Source organism: Mixophyes fleayi, chromosome 1 (assembly GCF_038048845.1).
Source record: "Mixophyes fleayi isolate aMixFle1 chromosome 1, aMixFle1.hap1, whole genome shotgun sequence".
NCBI lineage: Eukaryota > Metazoa > Chordata > Amphibia > Anura > Limnodynastidae > Mixophyes > Mixophyes fleayi.
The window spans coordinates 395,001-410,717 of NC_134402.1; the positions used below are offsets into that span (position 1 = coordinate 395,001).

Below are 15,717 nucleotides of genomic sequence, written 5' to 3' on the forward strand. Positions count from 1 at the left end.
GTCCTAAATGACTTGGTATGCTGAAGCATTTAGACTGCCCTTCACTGGCGATAAGGGGCCTAGCCCAAACCCTGAAAAACAGCCCCAAACCATTATCCCTCCTCCACCAAACTTCACAGTTGGCATAATGCAGTCAGGCAGGTAACGTTCTCCCGGCATCCACCAAACCCAGACTCACCCATCTGACTGCCAAACAGAGAAGCGTGATTCGTCACTCCACAGAACATGTTTCCACTGCTCCACAGTCCAGTGTCGGTGTGCTTTACACCACTCCATCCGACACTTGGTCTTGGTGATGTGAGGCTGCATGCAGCTGCTCGGCCATGGAAACCCATTACATTAATCTCCCACCGCACAGTTTTTGAGCTTACATTAATGCCAGTGGAAGTTTGGAACACTCCAGTTATGGAATCAGCAGAGCATTGGCGACTTTTACGCACCATGTCCCTTAGCAGTGTTTGCAAATGGAGACTGCATGGCTGGTGCTTGATGTTATACACCTCTGACCTCTGGCAACGGGTCTGATGGAAACACCTCAATTCAATAATTAATAGGTGTGGCCAAATACTTCTGTCCATATAGTGTATGTATAATCATATAAAGTGGGACATCTAACATTCTTATAATCTAAACAATATAGGTTATATTGTAACCTATAATTGTAACATTAAAAAACTTGAAGTATAAGATTTTAGAACAAAATGTGACTGGAGAATAATAGGGAATAGTGTGATATGAAGAATGAGGGATAGTCATTTATATATGTGTTTTATCTGTCTCATGTATTATAAGATATATTGTTACGTTAGGAACAGAGGGCATTAAGGAAGGAGAGCAGCGTTGGCGGAAGCAATGGATAGAATTACACCCCGTCCTACTGTAAATGATATGGATATTGGAAGTCACCTCAGATGTCTGTAACCTGTACCATGTTTCTCGTTACCTCCCTAGTCTCTCCTTATAGAGCCCAGATTGTAGACATAAGTCTGATTGTTTTACATTCATTCATTTTTGACATATCGGTTACTGCGTTATGTTAACAAAAATAAATTGCCATAGCGGCAGAGCCAGTGGGTGCGCATGCAGTCATTGGGTTTCACCTTTCACTTCGTTAAAAGAAAAAGTTTGCTAATTAAAATAAATTTGATCTATTTTTTCAAACTTTCATTCATTTAAAAATGCTTTATTCAAAGAATAAAATATTTTTTAATGATTTTAATCTGTTCTCATCATCCTCAGATGGCAATAATAAAACAGCCTTTGGGGCAGTGATAAATTCATTACAGTAAGTTAATACTGTCTGATTTTTTCATATAGCACACAAATATCAACTTCAAATTTCAGTGTACAAATAAAGCTATGAAGTATGTGTGTGCTGCATGAAAAAACAGACAGTATTTAACGTATACAGAAAATAGAAAACTAACTTCCACCCCTTGTATTTTAACATGGTTTTGTCTAAGAGACTACTTGCTCAACTTTTTACTTAACTTTCTTTAATGAATCAGACCTAATATCATTTTTCTCAGGCATCCATTGGGGCACACTGGGTACATTGGGGTGTAATGTAGGATCCGAGCTTGCCAACATCATTATTATTATTACTATATATTTATATAGCGCCACTAATTCCGTAGCGCTCTACAGAGAACTCACATCAGTCCCTGCCCCATTGGGGGTTACAGTCTAAATTCCCTAACATACACACACACACAGACACTGTTATGTGAAGAATACTAATGAGACCACATTTTATTGTATATATGTAATATATTTCTTCTGGTATACTATATCTGTCTCGATTCATCGTGTCATCCACCAATACCTTTCATTTATGAAAATTAGGACCTTTTGTATGTATATGTATGGGCTATAATACATTTTATGAGAATAGTTAAAATGAAAGTATATTGCTGGAGAGACTGATTCAAAATATTTTTGAGAGGGACCAAAAATACATATTTTCGACTTTAGCTGAGGGATACCATTCCCTATATTACTGTATGTACCTCTTGACAATCCCATAACAGATGCCAATAATAACTGTCAACCACATTTTTGACAATTAAAAATCTGCCTGTTCCAATTTTGACTAAGGAAACTGGCGCGTACTAGATTCTATGTAATATGAACAGATGAATAGATGGATTTGATGGACATTAATACATGTGGCGCCTTTAATACTCCTAAGACTGTGGTTCAATTCCTCATCAGATAATGGACCTATGTCAATTTCCCATTTAGATTTAAGGTATTAGACTATCAGGTGCAAAATAAAAATTGAGTTCTAAATATAGTGTAGAGATAATTCAATGAATACTCATAGACATTAATAATTTCTTAATAGGGAAATCAGGTATTATTGGAGGAGAACTGAGAACATATAGCAAAAATAACAAAATGTAGAGTGAGGAAGGTTAAAATCCTGTTTAAACGCCCCATTATTGTAAAGTTGGCCCAAATTTGAGCCAAATTTATAAAGTTTGTGGAGTTTACTATTGTACCATAATGAAGTTTCTAGATCAAAGTAATCCCCAACTAAAAGATTGTGAGCTATATTCCAGAATTTATCTGCTTGTGTAACAATAGGGGTAAGATTTTTGGTTGATTTACCCAGTTCTATTACTACAAGTTCCCAATTTGATCAAGTGTGATAATTGTGTTGCTAGATAGTAACATTTGAGATTGAGTATAGTTAAACCAACAGATTTTTTTGATTTTACTTACCGGTAATTTAATCCTAGCTCGTTTATCACCCCAGATTAAAGAAGAGATCAATGTACTAATCATTTGAAATGTTCTATTAGGGATGTATGTAAGTCAGTTTTGTAATGCATATAAATATTTGGGTTGTATAATCATCACTTTAAGACTCTTAATAGTTGTCTGTGGCTTTCCCCCCTCTATTCTCGATGGTGCAGCCCGAAGGTCAAGGGCATCCTTACACCCATTTTCATGGAGGTGGGAGCCTCCTTAAGTCCTGCCTTGTTTCGGTGAACAAGTCTGTGGAATGCTGGTCCAAGCAGCTTACAGACTGAGGCGCCGTGTGCATTCAGTGACAGGCTCCATCCTGGATCTGCACACGCGTAGACCCATCTTTTATCTCCTCTGTAATCCAACCATAGGTTTATTAGTTATTCTTCCCACTTACTTCTCTTAGTTATTTAAGGCCCCTGTGCCTTTCCCAAATTGCCAGATATTTTTTCCTCTCATACTAGGAAAACCAATGTCTCCAGTTCACCAGCTTAACCTAGCTATCCAGACACTCTGTACTTGTAATTACCTGTCATACTAGGAAAACCAGCGTCTCCAGCATCCCAGATTAATCTGGCTAGCCAGACACCCTATACCTGTAGTCACCTGTCATACTTGGAAAACCAGTGCTTCCAGCTTAACTTGGCTATCCAGAAAGCCTGTACCTGCAGTCACCTGTCATACTTGGAACCCAGCATTTCCAACTTTCCAGCTAAACCTGGTTATCCAGACAACCTGTACTGGCAGTGCCTGCCATACCTGGGTCCAAGTCTTTAAAGTTTTCCAGCAAAACCTGGTCATCCAGACACCTGCACTTGTTTTACTCCAACACTATCTCCAACTGGTCTCTCCTGTGCCCACCGGAGAACCAAGACCTGCTGGACTGAAACAGCTAAGACCAAACCTCCTTGCAGGGGTCCCTGGTGAATACCTTCACCCCTGTTAGATTTCGCGTCTCAAGGGTAGGCGGAGCTAACAAAACAGCAAAGGATCCAAAAGGCTTCACTTTAATGTGATATCCAGTAGGTCAAGGTGTCAGCACTCCAGAGGGAAGATGTATGCCCCCAGGGATGGTTTGTAGCATGGACACCAGGTCTGGTCTGCTAGGTGTCCAGCAACCAAGTCTGCCGAAATGCAATCAGCAAGATGGGTTTTCATTCCACCCAGGTGCACACCCAACTGTTCAATAGTTGTAAGAGGATAGGTTTGCCACCAATAGGCTCCTTCACTGGCACCTGGAACTGCTTACTTCTGGGTAGCTGACATAGCTGCTGCAGTGCCTCTTTGCTCTGGGCTGGCTGGTACCTCCTGACTTCTTACTATGGATCAGGACTGCTGGGTAGCAGAACAGCATCACAGGATACAGCAGGCAATATGTGTCAGACAGAATTTTGAAGCAGTTATGTTGCTCAAGGATCCTTATAAGGACAGTTACACACTAGTTAGAGGTACTAGTGATCATCCAGAAGTACAGATGGTATATGACAGTTAAAATACAAAATACAGCTCTTTTTATTCATTTTCTGACACATGTTAGTAGGGGGTAATCCAGCCCCCTGCTCATACCTGGCACTACAAAGTGTGAGATAATCACATTCAATTTTTAGCAACAGGATGATATATATTCTCTAAACTTGGAATTAATGTATTTTAAACTTAACAAAATGTACATCTATCTGAAGTTTCCCAAATTACTTGCTGTTTCATTATTCAATCATTTCCTTTTCACTTTAACAGAACAAACACGATAACGATCCCCTGCTGTGTATTCAGCGTAAAAAGATGTGTTGGTCACTCTCAGATGGAAAGGCTTAGTTATCATGGGATCTGCTCTTTCAAGGAAAGTTACAGAAGCAAGTTTCCTCCAACATGGCACTACTCCATAAATCAATACATGAACAATATGAAACTACAGTTACCCTCCCAGCGTCGGGACTTAACCATTTTGGCTACTAACTGGCGCCACAGTGCCCTTACAGTAAATATATACATTCATATAATTAAATTAATAAACAATGCCTTTGATACATTTGTACATCCTCTAGCAGTGGGGTATAACCCATTCTGCACAACAGCATCGGGTAATTACCCAATCGAAGCTGCGGCAGCAATATTGACCATGTGGAAGTTGGGGTCCCGGCTGCACCTGTATTGTTCAATTGTTTGTAGGAACAGGTAAAAGTACTTAATGAATATATTAGTTTAGTGATGAATGGTGCAAGTAGTAAAGAGTAGCAGTTATAAGCCGATTCTTACCCTAGGTCCACTCTACCTCTTCAGTTCCATGTAATCTCTAATGCCGTTCGTGTGTAGTACTTCTGGTGTCTCCCCCGTCATGTTTCTGCTACAAAGTACCGATGCCTTCAAGGTGTAGTTCCATATACAGTACTCTTATCCGACAAGTTTTTGTCCTACTTGAGGACTTTCTCAAGGATAATGTGGTCCCATCGAAGCTGCTTCTTTGTGGCTAATTAAAACTTTATTGAAAGTCAATTAATGCAGGACTTGTTTTATTGATTAAAAACATTTTTAATGGATTTCTATTTCATGGGGCTATCTGATAATGTCGGTTATATATGTATCAGATTATCAGATGGCCCTAACTAATTATAGTGTAAATTAAAAGACATTTGTTAGATGTGGTTTTGTTACAGAATTTATCCTAGAATGCTAGTGGCATATCCAAAAGGAATGTAGTCAAAATGTCAACATGTAAAATGTGTACAGAGTTGTAATGATGACATTCAAAATGTCGACATCTATGTAAACAATTTAAAACAGCAATACATGTAAAAATAAAAATGGCATGCCCCTCCCTCTCACCCCTCCATACAACATAAGCAACCCCAATGCTGTCAGCCTAGGCTGGTACTAGCAAAATTGGAAGGACAAAAAGCGTGGGGTCCCCCCAAATTTACTATTACCAGCATTTAGCTTTGCCAGGCTGGGCTGATGGCACTATAGCAGGGAAACTCGCAGCGTGGAGTCCCCTTACCATAATGCCAAACTGACACCAGGCCGGTCAGCACTGGGCTGGAATTCCTAGAGACATTAGGTCTTGAAAAGAAAATGTGGACTTTACCCCTAGGTTTAACCAGCCCCTTGCTGATAGCCCTAGGGCTCCTCTCACACCCCTGGGTCTGTGGGTGTGGGGTAATATTAATTGTGGCAAAATCCATTTTGTTCATGGTGCCCTACAGGTCCCAGCATGCCCAGTCTGCCATTACATGTTTGGGCATGCTGGTGCTTCTAGAACTACAAGCACCAGCATTCTCATGGCATGCTGAAACTTGAGGAACCACAAGTGCCAGCATGCCCTGGCACCCAGGACCCACTGAGACCTGTGGTACACAAAGGAAAAATGTAAAAAAAACAAACACAAGTGTAAAAATGATCTTATTTGATATAAAAGCATCCCTACACTACCCTCATCCATCCTCTTTATTTCTCACCTACATCCAGGCTCTCCATCTGTAATAAATCCAGCGTTCCTTGACTTGGCAACATAAAAAACCCTATTACCTGACGCAATACTAGCTCCTAAGAGCTCCCGTCACTAATGAGCTCTTACAGCCAGTAGTGAAATATATTACATGGGGATTTCACATGGCTTCAACTCAAGCCCTGATAATTTCCACTAAAATTAGCTATGGCCACCTGATACCGAATTGACATCCACTTTCGAGAAAAAAGGTCCCCAGAGAGAGAACTCCCCTGAATCACTGCTTTCAAGTTGACTCCTCGCTTCCAACCTCCAAGTACTACTGATGGACCCATGCAACTCGAGCAATGTAGGCTAACTCCAGAAGGGAGACAGAGAAGGATTATTAACAATCTTTGTTTCTATTGCGCTGAATCTGGGCACCTTCTAGCCTCCTGCCCCAAGCACCAGGGAAATGCCAAGCCCTAACCTACACAAGGGAGGTCATGCAGGGGACATGTAAATCCTCTCAAAATCTGAGTAAATCCTCCATCTATTCCATACCAGTCAATACTCACAGTCCCGCTGGACTGATGAGTTCATTTGTTGTTCTGGACTCTGGGGCAGCAGGGAATTTCATTTCCACTTCTTTGGGGAAATTTCAGTCTTTGCCTTATCTGGTAATTATCATGGCCATAGACGGTAGCCACATGGTATCATCCGGTATCGGACTGAGCCACTCACATTCTAAGTGGGAGCTTTGTACTTTGAGAAGATCTCCATCTATATTTTCTATCAGATCACCAGCCCTGTCATCTTGGGCCTCGCCTGGCTCCAACAACATGCTCGTCTGGTGGATTGGTCCCTGTGAAGATACCGGGTTTTCTGGCCCAATTCTACCCACTTCACACTGGCTGACCACCTAAAGATGCCTTCCTAAGCCAGGAAAGTGCACCCAGTACCTTCTAAGGTTCTTATTAGTCACTCAGGGAAATGAAGTTAGAAAAGTACAACAGTACATTTATTGTAACAAAAACAATCACTAGATTATTATGTACACACAGTAAATAAATGCCAGGCAGGTTTACCGCATCATCTGTCCATTACCCCACTAGCTTAAGGAGTTAGAGATCCACGGGTCGTCCAGTCTGGACAGCCACATGACTCTCAGCTGCATATGTAGACTCTGGTAGAGAAAGACAAATCTAAACCAGACCTTGCCCCTTCCAAGAATCAAATCACAGAATGAAACACCCTCCGCCCTGGAGTGGCTCCTTTTATCTATGGTCTAATTTGCACAGAGCTTTCCCCTCTCTGGGCAAATCCCTGGGCCTCTCCTTGTTGAACATTGATCAGTGCTGGACTAGGGGGAGTTGAAAAGGGGAGGGAAGATGAGCTGTCCTTAAACAGAATCTCCCCTGCTGATCTTTTAAAAGACGCTTGAGCATATCCCTATATGTGCAGTACAGGTACAGGTAGTGGATCTGTAGAATATGCTAATGGGACAGATTCTATTAGTACATTTGCATGGGATTCATCAGGCATGTCCCTGTACTGTAACAGTCCATTTCCATCTTGTTTGTACTGTTGATGATTGTTGAAACTGGATTTTCCCTTCTCCAGAATCTGCATAGTACAAATAACTTAATTTGTAAAATTATCCCATACTGGTTCATCCTAAAAATTCCAGGCACTTGCTTCCTCTTTTAATATTAGAAACACATCCAACAGGTTCTCCAATCTTTCCTGTTGACTGGCTCTTTTCCACGCAATAATCTTTGGGTACCTCTCATCCCAATAATCCAAAATGTGCTGCATTGTGGTGGGTGGTGCAACAGATCCATATCCCCATTTTGCAGACACTGCCAAAGTCCTTCATCCCAGAAAACCTTTCTCCTGGTCGCACTGGACTGTTTCATCCCTTTGTTTGGGACCTTTTTCAACACTGGGCTGTGATCTGCTCTCTTTTCCCAGAGCTTATACCTGTAAGGTTGAGAATCAAATAGTTCCTCTAAACGAATTTTGTAGATACCCGATACATTTTAAGGCTAACTATATTCTGGGGTTTTTCTGCACTAGCCAACCCCTCTATGCATAAGATGAAGCTTAAGTGTGATAAGGGACAACCATGTAAGGAGACATTAGAAATTTTCACTTCCTCAGAGAAAGTCCCATTTATTCTAATTTTGGCTCTGAGAGATCTATAGAGTGACAAACTTGTTTGTAAATATACGGGGCCCAGGCCGTTGTGATTCAGCACCTCTCTCATAAAGTGCCAATTGACCCTATCAACAACCTATTCAGTGTCTATAGATAAGAGCACAGTGGTGCATGTGGAATGTTCTATAAGATGGATAAGATCAATGACTTTGGTGGCATTATCCCTCACCTCCCTATCACGTACAAAACTCACCTGATAATTATGGTTCAGACGAGGGTGGAGAATGTTACGGCTAACAGTACTATCATGAGCTTGTAGAACAATAGAAGAGGTCTTCAACTTTAGCAGCCGCCTTTTCCGTAGAGCTGATTATGCTCACAGGTACTCAGATGCCCCCAGGACTTATGCTCAAAGTAGTACAAGCTTATAAACGTACTGAAGTCCGAGGTAGCGAGAGATGGTAAAGCGAAGTAGGGGACAAGCCAAGGTCTAGGGTCTGAAGCAGGATACGTAGTCAGGTGCAGACAAATGGTCAGGACTGGCAGCAAACAAAGAGGTTCGCGTCACAAAGCATAGGTCAGGGCAACGAGCAATCAATCCAAGTTCCGAATTCCAGGCAGAGGTCAAATACAGAGCTCAATCCAAGGTTCAGCAATAAACAGGAGCAGGTAAGCAGACAGGGTCTGAATGCTATAATCAGCAGGGAGGCTAAGCCCTCCCTGCCCGCCCCATCTCCCAGCTCCCATGCCCCTCCAAGCTTCTCGAGAGAATTGCCTACACTCGCCTCACACACTTTCTTACAGCAAACAACCTGTTGGATCCTCTTCAGTCAGGCTTTTGTCTCAACACACAGAGACTGCACTGACCAAGGTTGTCAATGATTTGATCACAGCAAAAAATAATAACCATTACTCTCTTCTAATTCTCCTAGATCTCTCTGCTGCATTTGACACTGTTGACCACTCTCTCCTCATACAAACGCTACAATCCCTAGGTCTTGAAAGCACTGTCTTATCCTGGTTCTCATCCTACCTATCTAATCGCTCTTTCAGTGTTAATTTCTCTGGATCCACCTCTGCTCCGCTTCCTTTATCAGTTGGAGACCACAAGGCTCAGTCCTAGGTCCTCTGCTATTCTCTATCTACACCACTTCTCTTGGAAAACTAATAAGCTCCTTTGGATTTCAGTATCATCTCTATGCGGATGATACACAAATCTATCTATCCTCTCCTGATCTTTCACCATCTGTGTTGTCTCGCGTTACTGACTGTCTTTCTGCCATTTCATCTTGGATGTCTTCTCGCCAACTCAAACTCAATCTTTCAAAAACTGAATTAATAATATTCCCACCCAAAAACAGAAGCTTCCTGCCTGACATTTCTATTGCTGTTGATAACATGACCATTAATCCCACCCGCAAGCTCGTTGCCTAGGTGTAATCCTTGATTCACAACTGTCATTTATTCCCCACATCAAATCTATATCTAAATCATGTTACATACACCTAAAGAACATTTCCAGAATACGCACATATCTGACACAAGACACCGCAAAAACATTAATTCATGCACTCATCATCTCCTGCATCGACTATTGCAATTCCCTCCTTACTGGTCTTCCCAAAGTCAGACTTGAACCCCTACTATCTATTTTGCATGCAGCGGCTAGACTGATTTTCCTTACTAACCGTTTTTCTTCTGCTGAGCCACTCTGTCAGTCTCTACATTGGCTGCCTGTATTTCAACGAATCCAATATAAAATTCTTCTACTAACATACAAGGCCATCAACAAAATTACACTGACATACATTTCCTCACTGGTCTCGAAATATCTCCCCACTCGACACCTCCGTTCTGCACTATGTCTCTCCTCCACTCTCATCAGATTCTCCCATTCTCGGTTACAGGATTTTTTCCGGGCTGCACCCACGTTGTGGAATGCGCTCCCTCGCACAGTAAGACTTTCCTCTAGTCTTCAAACCTTCAAGCGTTCACTGAAAACTCACCTCTTCAGACAAGGTTATGATATTTCTCAACCACAATCTTAATTTCCCTAGATTACCCTATTACCATCCTCTACACAGCTAACGCAAGACAACAACCCTCTGACCAACACTGCAACACACACAGCCCACTCAATACTTTTACCTTTGCGTTCTAGCTGGTCCATTGTGCAATATGATGTAGCACATGCCCTTGTGTTTCAAACTCCCATTGTCCTATAGATTATAACCTTGCGAGGAGGACCCTCTTACCTCTCTGTCTGTATGTATTACCCAGTATTGTTTTATCAATGTTTGTTCCCAATTGTAAAGCGCTACGGAATTTTCTGGCGCTATATAAATAAATGTTGATGATGATGATGAAATACTTAAGCTGACCAATGAGGATGCAGACTCTCACCTGACGAAATCAGCCCAGGAGGCTGAAGTTTACTAATTTATGCTGCGCGCCCGGTTGTTTGACAGCTGGCCGGGTGCGGCGGCAGCAGGGGAAAAGCATCCCGGTTGTTGCCCAGGCAACTGGGACACAGGAAACGGAAGTGACGTCTCGGTCGTCATGACGACGGACGGGACGTTGCTATGGAGGCAAAGAGTCGCTGCGGCCAGGGAACCCGCCACTGCCCGTGACAGAGAACCTTTGGCAAAGAACTTTATGTTCAGATTGAGCATGAAATATGGTGGCAGCTGGAGCAGATGGACAGGTCTTTACCCTCTTCTAGAGGGTAAAGACCTCTGTTGGTAATTTTTGTTCCTATAATGCCTAGACACCAATTTAGTTAAATCCGACAAAAGTTTATTTTGTCCCGTTTGTAACAAACGGAATGGGCATGTCACAAACAGACTTGCTCTGAAGGTCTTACCTCCCCCTATTGGCGCAGGCAGTAAGATGATTTAGTGATTAGCACTTCTGCCTTACAACACTGGGGTCATGAGTTCCATTCATGAACTTATCTGTGTGGAGTTTGTATTTTCTCCCTGTGTTTGTCTGGGTTCTGATGGTCATGAAATTTCCTCCTCAGCCTTTAAGCCTCACACAGTGAAACCCACGGAGTCACTATGGGCCTGATTCATCAAGGTACGCAAACTCATGTTTCATACTTTGAGTGCCTTATATTTGCATTGGAGTTTGAGATTGAGTTGACTTTGAGTGCCGTATCTGCTCTGTTTGCGCTGCGTATGTGGTGTTTTACATAGCTCAAGTCCCATTTAGCAGATGCGTATGAGTTTGCGTACCTTGATGAATCAGGCCCTATGTGATTAAAGTGCCCAATTAAGGTCTCTTCCTAACATAAAAGTTGTTTCTAACTTATCCTCCATCACCTTAAATGCCCTAGTAATATTATTATTATTATTATCGTTTATTTGTAAGGCGCCACAAGGTTTCCGCAGCGCCGTACACGGTACAAACAGTAGACTATACAGGGTAAACAGTACAGAACAATAAACACAAAGTACCAGTACTTCAGAAACTCCAGGCAGGCAAATACAGTAGAGACGGAGTGGAAGAACAGGTATTGAGACAGGTGGTAAGAAGGGCCCTGCTCATACGAGCTTACATCCTAAGGGAGGGTAAACAAAATCAGGCACAGAAGGGAACCAGTGAAGCAAAGGGGAGAAAAAAAAGGGTCCCGGGGAGAAACAGAAGAGGTGAGAGGTTAAGTGGATGGTTGATAGGCCTTCAGGAACAGGTGAGTTTTAAGTGCCCGCTTGAAGAAGCACAGATTGGGTGAGAGACGGATGCAGCGAGGGAGGTCGTTCCAGTGAATGGGGACAGCGCGGGAGAAGTCTTAGATTCTAGAGTGGGAAGAGGGGATCAGAGTGGAGGAGAGGCGGCGATCATTGGCCGAGGGCAGGGAGCGGGAGGGAGTGTGAATGGAGAGGAGGTTAAAGATATAAGGGGCAGTAGACTGGGAGAGAGCCTTGTAAGTGGTGGTGAGGAGTTTGGAAAGGATTCTGTAGGGGAAGGAGAGCCAGTGTAAGGCAAGACAGAGAGGGGAGGCAGAGGAGGAGCGGCGTGAGAGGAAGATGAGTCTCGCAGCCGCATTGAGTATAGAACGGACGCGGGCGAGGTGGGAACAGGGGAGGCCAGTAGGGAGGAGGTTGCAGTAGTCGAGGCGGGAGATGATGAGTGCATGGATGATAGTTTAGGTGGCATCTTGAGAGAGGAAGGGATGGATGCGGGCAATGTTACGGAGTTGGAAGCGACAGGCTTGGGCAAGGGATTGAATGTGGGGGGCAAAAGAGAGAGAGGAGTCAAGAGTGACTCCTAGGCAGCGGAGTTGGGTGACAGAGGAGATAGTGGAGTTGTTAACAACAAAAGAGAGGTCGTGGTGGGAAGGGAGTCTGGGTGGGGGAAAGACAATGAGTTCAGTTTTGGAGATGTTAATTTTAAGAAAGCGTGAGGACATCCAGGTGGAGATGGCTGAGAGGCAGAAGAGATGTAGAGTTGAATATCATCAGCTTATAGGTGATACTGAAGACCGAACGAGGAGATGAGAGCCCCAAGGGAGGAAGTATAGAGCGAAAAGAGTAAAGGGCCAATCACAGAGCCCTGAGGGATTCCAACGGGGAGAGGGGAGGGGGTGGAGGAAGAACCAGACGTGGATACAGTGAAGGAGCGGTTAGCAAGGTATGAGGTGAACCAGGCATGGACAGAGCCAGAGAGGCCGAGAGAGAGAAGAGTTTGCAGCATGAGGGGGTGGTCCACGGTGTCGAAGGCCGCGGAGAGGTCGAGGAGGATGAGTATGTAGTAGTGACCCTTGGATTTGGCTGATAGGAGATCATTAGTAACTTTAGCCAGGGCTGTTTCAGTGGAGTGGAGGGGGTGGTAGCCGGATTGGAGAGGGTCAAGGAGGGAGTTGTCAGAGAGGTGTCTGGTGAGGTGGCTGCAGACAATTCCCTCAAATAATTTGGAGGCATATGTGAGAAGAGAGATAGGGCGGTAGTTAGCAAGAGAGGTGGGGTCAAGATTGGGTTTCATGAAGATAGGGGAGATAAGAGCGTGTTTGAATGAGGATGGGACAATGCCAGAGGAGAGTGATAGGTTGAAGAGGTGTGCGAGGTAAGAGCAGGCAGTAGGAGAGAGAGAGCGAAGGAGGTGGGAGGGGATGGGATCAAGAGGACAGGTAGAGGGTGGAGAGGAAAGAATAAGGGAGCGAACTTCTTCACCTTTTGTGAGGATGAAGGAGGACCACAGCTGGTTGATAGCGGGAGGTGAAGCGGTGAGGGTGGCGGGAGAGGGGTGGGAGGAGGAGATATTCCGTCTGATGGCTTCAATTTTGGAAGAGAAAACTGAGGCAAATTCAGAAGCAGAGAGGGAAGGCGGGACAGTGGGATGGGGGGGAGAGGAGGGAGTTGAATGTGGCAAAGAGGCGGCGGGGATTGGAAGACTGAGAAGAGATAAGGGACTTAAAGAAGGATTGTTTAGCGAGGGACAGGGCAGAGCAGAAAGAGGAGAGGATGAATTTGAAGTGAAGGAAGTCAGCCAGGGAACGAGATTTCCTCCAGAGGCATTCGGCTGTGCGAGAGTACTTTTGGAGGGAGCGGGTGAGTTTGGAGTGCCAGGGTTGGCAAATAAGGCGACGACGGCGGATAGAAGAGGCCAGGACAACAGTGTCCAGGGCAGTAGTGAGGGAGTGGTTATAGAGAGGACGCCTGATCAGAGCAGGCCAGAGAGGGAAGGGGTGATAGGAGAGTTTCAAGGGAGAAGGAGATGGGGTCGATGGCGTCAAGGTTGCGCCTGGTGAGGGTGGCTTTAGGCGAGGTGGGAGCAGGGGAGGAGGACAGAGTGGAGGAGAGGAGATGGTGGTCGGAGAGTGGGAAGGGAGAGTTGGAGAAATCAGAGAGATCACAGAGGTGAGAGAAGACAAGGTCGAGGGAGTGACCAAGACAGTGGGTAGGGGAGGAGGTCCACTGAGTGAGGCCAAGGGAGGTGGAAAGAGTGGGAAGTTTGATGGTGGCAGGGTCAGAAGAGTTGTCAATAGGGATGTTAAAGCCACCCAGTATAATGGAGGGCAGGGCAGAGGAAAGATAGTGGGGGAGCCAGGCGGAGAAGTTGTCAAGAAAAAGAGAGGTAGGGCCAGGGGGACGGTAGATGACGGAGATACGGAGGTGGATGGGGGAGAAGAGCCGAATGGAGTGGACTTCAAAGGAGGAGAAGGAGAGGGAAGGTAAAGTGGGTATGACCTGAAAAGTGCAGTTAGAGGATAGGAGGAGGTCCACTCCCCCTCCTGAACGCTGGTTTGGTCTGGTGGAGTGGGTGAAATTGAGGCCCCCATAGGAGAGAGGAGCTGGGGAGGCAGTATCAGAAGAAGTAAGCCAGGTTTCAGTTATGGCAAGAAGATTAAGAGAGTTAGAGATGAAGAGGTCGTGAATATAGGACAGTTTGTTACGGACAGACCTGGAGTTCCAGAGGGCACACGAAAAAGGGAGGGATGGAGAAGGGGAGATATGGATGAGATTGTCAGGGTTGATGGAGCGAGGGGGGGGTGAGAGATAGGATAGAGAGATATGGGCCCTTGGCGGGGGCTGGGGGAGAGGATGGGTATAGGAAAGGAGCGAGGCGGCATGATGAGAGACAGGGGAATAAGAGAACGGCCAGAGGAAGCGGGGAGGTGTGAGGGAGAAGCACAGAGGGGAGGGCAGCAGTAGGGAGTCCGAAGTGGAACAGAGCAAATTAGAAGCAGAGACAAAGCAGTGTAACCAATGTAAACAATGTAAATGGAGGAGAGCAGTGGCAAAGCAATAAAACAATGTAAAGTGGAGGATAATGAAATCACGTTCTTAGCAATGTAGACAATGTACAGTGGGGAACAATAAAATAAAGGTGGAATAAATAAAATAAATAGATTAAATTAAATAAATGGATTGGTGGTATGGTGAAATGAAACACAAGAAAGGGCAGTGAGGGCTATAGAGTGCAGGTACCAGGAGAGTTCGGGAGAGTTCCAGGTAATCACAGGAGGAGGAGTAGTTCATGGGGACCAGCGTTCAGGAGCAGGAGAGTCCAGGAGTAGTTCGTGGGGACCAGCGTTCAGGAGCAGGAGGGTCCAGGGGGTCTAGCGATAAGGGTTATCAGAGTTCCGGAGGGTCAAGGCAAACGGACCAGAGATCAGATGGACGAACAGCCGGAGCAGTGGGGACGTCTCAGGAGTCGGAGTAGCTGAAGTCCAGGACGGAGCAGCTGAAGTTCGTGGGAGACAGCTCTGGAAGGGAACCGCAGGACTGGAGGAGAATAGCAGCGTCGGGACTGGAGGAGCAGGAGGAGGCCACTGGAACGGAGCAGCAGGAGACCACAGGATCGGCAGCCAGAGGACCGGTTACAGAGTGGCATCAGGAGGCCACCGGAGAGGAATATCCGCAGCAAGAGGACCGGAAACG

The 15,717-nt window shown here is 44.8% G+C and overlaps 1 protein-coding gene across 2 annotated transcripts in view; it reads left to right on the forward strand.

The window, feature by feature from the left end:
- The window catches only part of LOC142096023 (uncharacterized), a 194,895-nt gene that overhangs the window by 161,143 nt on the left and 18,035 nt on the right, over window positions 1-15,717 (forward strand). The window lies entirely within an intron of this gene.